This window comes from Saimiri boliviensis, chromosome 9 (genome assembly GCF_048565385.1).
Source record: "Saimiri boliviensis isolate mSaiBol1 chromosome 9, mSaiBol1.pri, whole genome shotgun sequence".
Classification (NCBI taxonomy): domain Eukaryota; kingdom Metazoa; phylum Chordata; class Mammalia; order Primates; family Cebidae; genus Saimiri; species Saimiri boliviensis.
In genome coordinates, this window is record NC_133457.1 from 31288760 (window position 1) to 31300358 (window position 11599).

Below are 11599 nucleotides of genomic sequence, written 5' to 3' on the forward strand. Positions count from 1 at the left end.
CTGGCAATACTCTGTTGTCTCAGTGATTGGCTTTCTGTGAGGTGAGCAGCAGGACCCAGACTGAACCTTTGGTGTTTTGGGAACACAGCCTGCAGATTCATGCAACAGCAGACTCCTGGCTCCAAACCTCAGCCTGGCTCCTGTGTTGCCTTGCCCATCAATTCTTCATCTTGACTTTCATCAGCTTTTCTTTCATTGCCTTCAATGACTCTTTCAAATTTTTTCATTTTCTTTAAAGCTCTCAATCCTTCCACCCTCAGCAAATAATCTTCTCTGTTATTTTATTGAGAAAAACAAGGAAGTATCATTTTTTTGATCTCTTCAGCTTTCTGAACTTTCCTTACAAATATATCTACAGCAGGGCCTGCCCTTACCATCAATGTATGGACTATGATAAATGACCCTGTCCCAGATTCATCATCATTATTTCCAATGTGCTGTACTTGGTAGAGAATCTCCAAAGCTTTTCTGATCAAATCCACCCAAATTCTTCCTACCAACTTCAGCTAGACCTGGGTTGCCACCCATAGACCCTGGGGTCTACATAGGACATATATACCTTTCTCAGGTCCCCAAGGCTACCTTAGCACTTCTTACCTTCTGTGTCACTGAGCAGAAGGGGGACCTCTAAATCCCAGTTGTCCTCTTTGATCCCCCTTTTTTCCATCCTTGAGAGCTCTTCCTTTATGTTCATCCCTTAGGAAGTAACCCCTCAATGACAGCCATTACTGCCACATATCATTTACTTTATCCATCAATTATCTTTGCTATCATTTGCATTTTTCAATCTCTCCAGATTGTCTTTATATTGAAAACAGTCTTAAAAATAAAATATAAACTTTCTACCCAATCAAGTTTCCTCATCTTTCTCCTTCATTTTTTTAAAAAAAACCTTTGCATGTCTTTACTATTGACCTCCATTTTTGCTTAAAACCTATTTTTTCCCTAACCCCTTAAAATGTAGATTCTGTCCTGTCTTACTGAAACTCTTCTTTTGAAAATTAAAAGTAACCCATAAAGCCAAGGGTCTGTCTTCTGCTATTATCCACCTAAACCCCACACTGAAATATCTGTGATAATTTTACTATCCTCTTTTTTAAAAAAAATTTTTACTCTAAAATAAAATATGTATACAATTGCGTAACACGTAAATACACAGCTTGATAAATTGTTATCCATGTAATCACTTCCCAGGACAAGAAATTAAACAGTGCTGGCCTCCCAGCTGTGACCCTTCCAGTGCCTGTCCTGCCCTCCTCAAGGCAACCACTGCCCTTATTTACTGTTTTACCACTAGTGTGCATTCCTAAACATGTAGTTTTGTCTGTAACTGAGAACAAACAATATATATATATATATTTTTTTTTTTTGACAGAGTCTCACTCTGTTGCCCAGGCTGGAGTATAATGGCATGATTTTAGCTCACTGCAACCTCCACCTCCTGGGCTCAAGTGACTCTCCTGCCTTGGCCTCCCAAGTAGCTGGGATTATGGGCACTTGCAACCATGCCCAGCTAATTTTTTGTATTTTTAGTAAAGACAGCATTTCACCATGTTGGCCAGGTGGGTCTCAAACTCCTGACCTCAGGTGATCCACCTACATCGGCCTCCCAAAGTGCTGGGATTACAGGCGTGAACCACCTCAGTGGGCCCCAAATAGTATATTCTATTTGGTTATAATAATATTTTGGATATGGCTTCTTTCAGTCAATATTATGCTTGTGAGATTTATTTGTTTTCCTGCATTTAGATGAAGTTTCATTATTTTTATTGTTCTTATAGTGTTCCACACAATATACCACAATTTATTTATCCATTCTACTGCTGATGGCCGCTTGTGTTATTTCCAGATGGAGGTAGGATGAATAGTGCTACTCTGAACATTCTTGTGTATGTCTTTTGATGTGTGGGCACACATTTCTTCTGGAGACATGCCTAAGAGAGGAATAGATTGCGTTATCCAATACTTCAGTAAACAATGCCACACAGTTCTCCAAAGTGTTGTGTTTGTCTTCATTTATACTCCCACCAGCAGTATATCAGTTTCTACAGTTCTAAATCCTCACCAAAACTTGGCATAATCAGTCTGATTAATTTTAGCCATAAAGGGAGATGTATAATATTTTAAATTTGCTTTCCAATGATTGTTTGTTGAGATCCATTCACACATTTTGGACATTTGGATATCCTTTATTTATAAAGTACCTTTTCAAGTCTCTTGCCTATTTATCCTTTGTACTGCTTTTCATTTTCGTATTTATTTGTAGTGGTTCTTATAAAGTCTCCAGTACGTTCAGTGTCAGTTACCTGTGTTGTCAATATCTTCTCCAATCTGTGGCTTTCCACTTCACTATCTTAATGGTTACTTTTGAAGGACAGAAAATGTTAACGTTAATTAAATTGTTCCATCTTTTCCTTAACAGCTAGTGGTTTTGGTCTGTTTAAAAAGTATCCTCTAACCCTTGTTCTTAAAGTTTCTCTTCTTGATGTATCTGGGACCCTGCATTTTTCTGTTCTTTTCTCCATTGCAGGAGTCCATCTCAGTTTCCTTCATGGGTTTTTCTTCCTTCCCCGATATTCAGTGTGGCTACCTCAATATCAGGTGCTGTCCTCTGCCTCTTTGCTTTATGCCCTTTCTCTTGAACGTTCACCTCTCAGCGGATCAACTCCTTTCCCTAGCACCAGACTGGTGTCTCTGTGTGCTGGGCAGTTCATGTCAACAGTTAAGTTCTTTGCTATCTATTGAGAAATTTCTCAGTATCAGGCTTTGTGCTGGGTGCTGGAACTACCCAGGTGAACATCACACACTCCCTTCCCTTGGGCAAACCACTGAATGAAGATATCTATAATTTGGTCACAGTGATATACCTCAAATATTCCAGGATCATCAACTTCCCCCATTCCCCAACATGCTCTTACTGACAGAGTAATGGCACCACCATCTCTAAACACACAAGATGTGAAGGTCATATTGAACTTCTCTTCCTCACCCATCTAATATCCAATGATGTGATAAGCCCTGTTTGTTATAAGTCTACACTTTAAACTCCCATCTTCCCTTTTTTCCATGCTGCTCCATGGCCCTCACATTAAGTTCCTTACTATGCCTCTCATAGAGGACTGAATTGGCCTCCTCAATGGTATCTCTACATTCAATCTCTTCCCCCTCACTCAGCAGGCTCCATTCTCATGGGTCTTTTGCCTTGGACACAAGCTTTCAAGGAACATTATCAGAGTGACTATCTTCTTCCTCCTATTACCCAGAAGTCTCTTTAAAGGAGACTTCTGGGTAATAGGAAGAGAGACTTCTGGGTAATAGGAGGAGAGAGTTCTGGGTAATAGAAGGAGACTAAACAGAGTCTTAGTCATCTTTGAGAAATATCTACTTGTTCCATCAGCGAGTGTGGGTCTTGAGGCTCTCACTGCCTCAAAAGTCGCCTGACTTGATTGACCTAAGCAGCAAACATCATGCTGATGAGGGCAGCTAAGGGCCTAATGTATGGTTTCAGCTCTAAGTGCCATGAAGCTCCTGAGAAATACCCACTCTGGCCTTTGCAGTAGATTCCAGAAAATCCTCTACTCTTCCAATTTTATCACATCCTTCAAAACTTTGTGATTCTAGATTACATTTCATCAGGATATTTGTTTTTTACTCTTTGAAAATGGGATGTACCAGAATAATTCGTCCATGTTGCTCACTTAATCAAAAATTTTCCATGAACTCCTCCTCACAACCTGCAGCCAAGCTCTTTAGGATTTGGTCCAATCTGCCTTCTTGGCTTGCTCTCCTACTTAGCACACCTACCACCAATCAGATTCCTGGCCACATTCTGTTTGTACTCTGTGCATCCCTGTCTTTGATCAAGCTGTCACATCTGTCTACAAAGCCTTCCTGCACCATCTCGGCATGTCCAGATCTTACATCTCCTTCAAATCTCAGCTCAAATGCAGCCACCTCCTCCATGAGGGAGGTCTTTTAACCAGAAGCACATACTTCCTTTCTGAACGTCCAGCATTTAATTTTTATCTCCAACCACGCCAATCACCCTCCCCTTATGGTAGTTGGCTGGTTACCTATTACTTTTCTTCCCAGAACAGACCTGTGTCCTTCTCATCTTTGTGTTCATTACAAAGCCTTGTAGATTGCTTCTAGCCTGGCAGATACTCAGTAAATATTTGCTGCATGATTAGAATATTTACTGAGGACATGTGACAGGAAAAACTCAGTAGTAGGCACTGTAGAAATATATAAATACGATTCTATTTGTGCTTACAACATGGTCAAATAAGGTATTTACATACATACTATATAGTAAACATTAGCATGCTATACATTTCATAAACAAGGTTTGAAATGCTGTAACTCTACCCTTTTAAACCCATCTTTTTCAACTTACAAAACACACAGACCCTTTAGAAGAAACTATTGCAGCATGCACTTGAGTTATTTTTATCATGCTATTATTCAAATAAGAACAAACATAAAGCTTTGTGATACCTATAAAACCAAGACACACATAAATTGTAAACAAGCAAAATTATTCTTTATTGTGTTAACCCCATTCAGGCTACAAAACACCTTGAACAAGCTAGGAGGAGCTTGATGGAGAGTGATCTGGGGTCAGGGAGACTATTGGTTGGGAGCACCCATTCCTGGGAGGTAGAGATTTAGGCTAGGGTACCTATCAGAGTCTGCATCTTTGATGTGGTGCAATGGGTGAGAAAGAGAAGTGGCAGAAGCAGCCAAGCAGAGGAAATCCTCAAGAAGAGGGATTTTAGCAGCCACAAAGAGGCATAAAGACCAGGACGGATCCCAGGAAGCATATAAAAAGAGCATCTCAGAAGAATCCTTTTGGGCAACATTTATTTTGAGCTTGTGCTCTCTCTTAGGCTCTCTGCTAAAGTCTTCCCGTTAACGCCATTATTTAATCCTCACAGTAAACCGCGAGAGACGCACCATCCTTAGTCATGGATCAGGATATGAGCATTAAGGAAATGGCATAATTTCCACCAAGTACAAAACTGGCAAGTGAGAGAGCCTGAATTTGAATCCAGATTTACCTGACCCTAGAGTCTGAGCCTGTAACAAATGTGCAGGACTGACTCTTGGCTGGCTCCTTGCCTCCTGGCCCCATGTATTTGTTTTCTTTTATTTCTAAATGGCAGCTGGGGAATGTTACCAGGAAAGTAAACTCCTCAAGTCATTCAGGATTGGGCACCAACCCAAGCATGCCTGTACCCTCCAGGGCAATGTGGGGAGGAAGAGAGAGGAAACCAGAGATGGAACATGTTTTAGAGGGGGCCTTATGCAAGTCATGCTTACAGCGACTGAATTTCAGAAAGATTCACGAGATTTCTCATAGAACATTTGGCTTCAACTCCAAATATCTTAGGAGTTGGTACTGTGCACCTATCCCTGTGTTTAGTGTTCAGTTGATTCAGGATTTTTGAATTACCCCAGAAGTAATTACAGCTCCCACACACATGAGCAGGATACGCTGAGTGTGTGAAAGAGAAGTCTGGGATTTGATAGGCTGGTGTTTATTAGAGCCATTTAGCAAGAAAAGAGAGAGCCTCCTTCTGAGTTGTTGCTGCTAATACCAATCTGTGCATTCACACTGAGGACAAGCTTGATGATGAATCAGTAGTATACATTTGTATGCCTCTCAAGAGCAGGTTTATACATGCTACTGGTGAATAATACAATATGCAGATTCCAAAAAAATAGAAGTCAGAGTTCCTACTCCTCTCTCCAGTTGTTGATGACACAGCTGAGATTTAAGTTTATAGAGCAAAATAAAGAGTTCCGGTTCAAAATGGCACCAGCCGTCCCCAGAAGTACAGTGCCTACAGATGAGGCCAGTTGCCAACTAGGTACAGGAAGCACAGAGCAACGTCAGTTTCCACTCCCACCCCTCTTTGGAGTCTTTCCCTTGAACACACAAACTCCAATCAGGAGGTAGAAATTGGAGTAAACACTCATGATCTTCAGATTCTTTAGTTCTATGGGACCCAGATGGGCTTGCTGGGATGTTAGGGGCCTAATGCTCAAGTGTTCTAGGGGCTCCAAGGGATTAAGAGATAATCAGACTTTGTCCTTGAGTGTAGGGACAGTACCTTTGGGTCTCCATTACCTACAGCAGTGTCTGACACATAGCAGTTGTCTAACAAATGTTGGTTAATGAATCAACAAATGGTGTTCCAGGGACTTTAAAGCTTGGTGAAAGTGGCATGGTGCTCAAGTGATGAGTAGGAGAATGGGGAAAAGCCCGGTAATTGCCTGGAGCCCTACAAGATACCTGGTGAATACAGATTCAAATCAGAGAGGCTAGTTTCCACAAGAGACCTGATGCTCACCCTCTTTCTTGAACAGATGCCATCCAACTGTCTGATTTCATCAGGAAAACAGGAGGAAAAGATGATATTTTGCCTGAGGCCATTTTTAGAAGATGAGAGAGAATAGAGTCATTCTTGCCTGTCACTGTGGCTTGTTCAATTTAAGCAAGCAAGATTCAGGAAGGAGCAAACCAATAATGTAAAAGAAAAAAACAATCAGTGTGAAATGCTCTGACGAGAACTCCTCTGCAATCTTTTCAAAACATCGTTTGGATGACACTCAAAATCGGTTCACATTATGACTCCTGGTTTGGGTCACTTTGCCATCCATTTTAGTTCACTTATTTCTGACCCCAAGAAAGTACCGAGGCGCCTTCTACTAGTCAAAAATTTAGGAAATAAATATCTTACCTTCACTGAAAAGGAATTTCGAATACAAAATAAGATGTGACAAGGTATCTTTCCTCCTTTAGATGCGTAAGAAATTTTGCTTTGTTATTTATAGATTTTGTAATCTGTGATTCATGTTCAAAAAGAAAGCAGCAACCCACTGGGGAATTGCTCACATGAAAAGTGCACTTATTATATTAACTCAATTAGATGCACATTAGAGTCTGTTCTCTGTGTGGAAGGAGCTGAATAATAGCATACAAAATCACTGTTATTTGAGTTCCTAAGCAGCATCCTGGGTTTCAAAATGACTCACAGAAAAATTACGAACAGCCCAAAGCTTGCAAATTAGGGTAATAAAAACGATCTCCATAATTTTTTTAATACGGCAGTATGACATGATTTTAGCAGTAGCCACAGAAATAATCAATAATTTAAGATGTTTGTGACATGGAGAGGAAATGGGGGAAATGCCCTACACTTGAATCAATTAGCAAGAGCTTGAAATACATTGAAAAGTGGGGTTTCAAATCACCATCAAAGTATTTCTCTTAATTACTCATCTCCCTTGGAATTTACTGGAAACATTTTCTACCTCTGCTTATATTATCGATGACAAATGATAGATTAGTTTTGGGGAGCTATGATAAGGACTCATCCTTTTTATATCTATATGTATGTGTATTTATATATATAGATACATGTATATATTACATTTACATACATATACACATGTGTGCATTTTTCTTATTCTACCCTCTTCTGAATACACCGTGAGGACAAATTGTCCTGGAGAGTTCCAGTACTAGAATAATGTATTCATGAAGTGCCACAGTCATAATTTTATTCAAGTTCTATTGTCTTTTCTTCCCCGAGGAAAGTTCTGGAGGAATTAGATGTGTAAACCCAGAACACTGAGAAATTGCTAGTCAGAAATAAATGGCTATAATGAAACTGCCCTACTGATGAACTCTGACTTTCCTTACAGCTTCCTTTACAAAAACAAAAGAGCAGCATTAATGTATTGCCTTTGCAATTTCTTCACAAATTAAAATTCCTCCTTTTTTTTTTCTATCTAGCAGATCTGAAACTTCTGTAAGACTGACATCTAAATGAATTTTTGATTGAAATGAGTACAGGCAAGCTCTGAGGCAGCTCTATCCAGGGCTATGACAAGAAGGAAGTGAACACAGCTTACCCTACATGGAAATGTCCATTCCAACACGTGTAATTTGACAATGGTCACGATTACTATGGGTTGAATTGGATGACCTCAGAGAATATGTTAAAGTCCTAACCCCTGGTTCCTGTAAATGTGATTGTCTTTGGAAACAGGGTGGATGCAGATATAATTAGTTAACATACTGGAGTAGGGTGGATCTTTAATTAAATAAAACTGAAGTCTTTGTAAGAAGAGAAGAGATACAGACAGAGGGAAGATGACCAGGTGAAGACGGAGGCAGAGACTGAAATTACACTGCCACAAATTATGCTGCTATCTGGTAGCCCCAATGAACTCCTAGGGCTACCAGAAGCTGGAAGAGGGAAAGGAAGGATTGCCTGTAGAGCTTCGAAGGGGGCGGAACTCTGCTATCAGCTTGATGTCAGACTTCCCGCCTCCAGAACTGTGAGACAATAAAGCTGTGTTGTTTCAAGCCACCTAGTTTGTGTTATTTTGTTATGGCAGCTCTTGGAAACTAACAATGATTATGATAATAATATGAATAATAGTAACGGCATCCCATTTATTGTTTTCTATGTGTTAATAACAATTTCAAGTGCTTTGCACATATTAACTCATGGGCTTTATGGTCTCATTTTACAGATGAGGAAGCAAGTAGAGAAAGCAAAAGAAAGAGATTGACATATGCAATGGGAAAATTTGTTTTCATGCAAATAAAACAAACCATCTGAGGCGCCTTCAAGAGTAGGCATCTTTCCATCACAGGCCTCCTGGATAGAGTGTTGAATGGGGTATCAGAAGATGTGGCCTCTGGCCTTGATTTTGTCACACACTACCCTGTACTGCTTCTTAGAGACTGGATGATCTCAGAGGTGTCTCCCCGCCCTAGAACTCTTAAGATTCCACCGAAAACTTGCGATTCAAGCAATCAAATACTGAACGGTGACATGCTAGGGACTGAGAGATGCCCTGAAGTCACTGTGAGACACTTCCACCAGTCTGGTTGTGCAAATTCTCATGACACAAAGGTCTTTCTTTTGGGCCCATGAACAAGTGCCCAGATGTGGCCCCAGGGCCTGAGCGATCAACAGGACCTCATGGTGGTATGATCTTGCACTGGCCAGTATAGATGGTTTTCCCTTCTTCACCAGGCAGGCAGAGCCCTCAGTAAGCAGCTGGAGGAGGGTCTATGTGAGCTCAGGGGCAGTGATCTTTCCTAGGGAGGCAGCAAGCACAGGATGCTGAATGGTAGGGCCCATTTGATCTCCCAGTCAAACTGCAGTACCAGATGAATAATTACCAAATGCAGAAAATGTGAGAAAGCCTCAAAATCACCACTCCTGGCTGTGCTGCAATGCTAGGGCCTTGAGGTGGGATTACATACCTGTGAATGCCTCCTTCCGTTCATTCACCAGTGGCTCAACCTGCTGAAGCTTCCGGAGCTCTAATCCCATTTGCCGTGTACCCTGGCCCTGTAGAGAGTACATGAAACTCATCTAGTAAGAAGTATCTTGGGGTATAAACGAGACACATATGGGTAGACTTCTAGGGCAAAACTTATTGAATCCAGCCTTATCTGTTGATAGTTGAAAAGGTAATTTATTATTTTTTTAAATAAAAATTTTATGGGCACATAGTAGGTGCATATATTTATAGGGTAAATGAGATATTTTGATACAGGCATCTAATGTGTAATAATCGTATCAGGATAAATGAGGTTATCCATCATCTTAAACATTTATCATTTGTGTTATGAACATTCCAGTTCCATATTTAGTTATTTTAAAATGTAAGACAAACTAATTTTTTTTTTTTTTGAGACAGAGTTTCACTCTTGTTACCCAGGCTGGAGTGCAATGGCTCGATCTCGGCTCACTGCAACCTCCGCCTCCTGGGTTCAGGCGATTCTCCTGCCTCAGCCTCCTGAGTAGCTGGGATTACAGGCATGTGCCACCATGCCCAACTCATTTTTTGTATTTTTAGTAGAGACGGGGTTTCACCATGTTGACCAGGATGGTCTCGATCTCTCGACCTTGTGATCCACCCGCCTCGGCCTCCCAAAGTGCTGGGATTACAGGCTTGAGCCACCGCGCCCAGCTGACAAATTATTTTTGACTGTAGTCACACTGTTGTGCACCAAACACTAGATCTTGCTCATTCTATCTAACTATTAATATATTTTTGTACTTATTAACCATCCCCATCCGCTACCCCCTGCTGCCCTTTCCTGCCTCTGGAAGCCATTGTTCCACTCTCTGTGTCCATGAGTTCAATTGCTGTAATTTTTTAGCTCTACAAATGAGTGAAAATATGTTAAGTTTGTCTTTCTGCACTTGGTTTACTTAATTAACATCATCTCCATTTTCATGCATGTTGTTACAAATGACAGGGTCTTTCTTATTCTTGTTTATGGCTGAATAGTACTCTATGGTGTGTACTTTTCTTTATCCATTCATCTGTTGATGAACACTTAGTTCGCTTCCAAATCTTGGTTATTGTGAATAGTGCTGCAATAAACACGGGAGTGCAGATGTCTCTTCCAGAGGCTGATTTCCTTTCTTTTGGATATATACCCAGCAATGGGATTGCTGAATTGAATGGTAGTTTTCTTTTTAGGTTTTTGAGGGTAGAAGGTAATTTTTAAGGCTCTCCACACAAGAGTGAAGTCTCAGACACAGCTCTCCCAGCCCACATCAATCTCTTGACTGGCTATGTATAAAAACAAAAACAAAAACAAAACTGGAATTCCATTATTTCTAAGGTAGTTCTCTTGCTTTCCCGAGAGGCTATAGAATATAAGCTTGCAAGATGGGTAACGAGATAGTAACCAAGATGGTGGAGCTCCATAAGCTGAAGCTTGCCGAACTAAAGCAAGAATGTCTTGCTTGTGGTTTGGAGATCAAGGGAATAAAGCAAGATGTCATCAACAGACTCCAAGTGTATCTTGTGAAGAACATGTTGAGGAGGAGGCAAATGAAGAAGATGTACTGGGAGATGAAACAGAATCAGAAGAGACAAAGTTTATAGAGCTCCCTGTCCAAAAAGAAGAACCCCCTGAAAAAACTGTTGATGTGGCAGCAGAGAAGAAAGTGGTAAAAATTACACTGAAATAGCACAGACTGAAAGAATGCAAACAAGGGCCAAATGATTCAATGTACCCGTGAGCCTGGAAAGTAAGAAAGCTGCTTAGGCAGGCTTGGTTTGGGATTTCCTTGGTTCCCACAAAAGGTCTGTCATCTGATTTAAAAAAAAAAAAAGAAAGAAAGAAAAAAGAAACCCTATGGTTAACTTGGATAAGCTGAAGGAAAGAGCTCAAAGATTGGTTTGAATGTCTCTTCAATATCCAGAAAGTCTGAAGATGATGAGAAACTGAAAAAGAGGAAGGAGGAAGGAACAATTTGGGATTGTCACAAGTTCACCTGGAACTGGAACCACAGAGGATACAGAGGCAAAGAAAAGGAAAGGAGCAGAGCGCTTCAGGATCGCCTGAGGAAAAGTTATGGATACTTTCTGTTCTTCAGTAGTTTCCATTTCTGATTCTTCTTGGTCACATATACACCTAAATACACAGTCCTGTGCCTACATCCTGCCTCATAACAAGGGAGCATGTGCCCCAGGTACATCTGTGAACTGCAACAGCAATTTGACTTACTGCTATTTCAGTTTTAAGGTTGTGTTTTTGTTTTTGATT

At 40.6% G+C, this 11599-nt stretch overlaps 1 pseudogene; it reads left to right on the top strand.

The window, feature by feature from the left end:
* The first annotated feature begins 10716 nt into the window (after positions 1 to 10716).
* LOC101046171 (SAP domain-containing ribonucleoprotein pseudogene) lies at positions 10717 to 11398 on the top strand (annotated as a pseudogene).
* Positions 11399 to 11599: the final 201 nt, after the last annotated feature.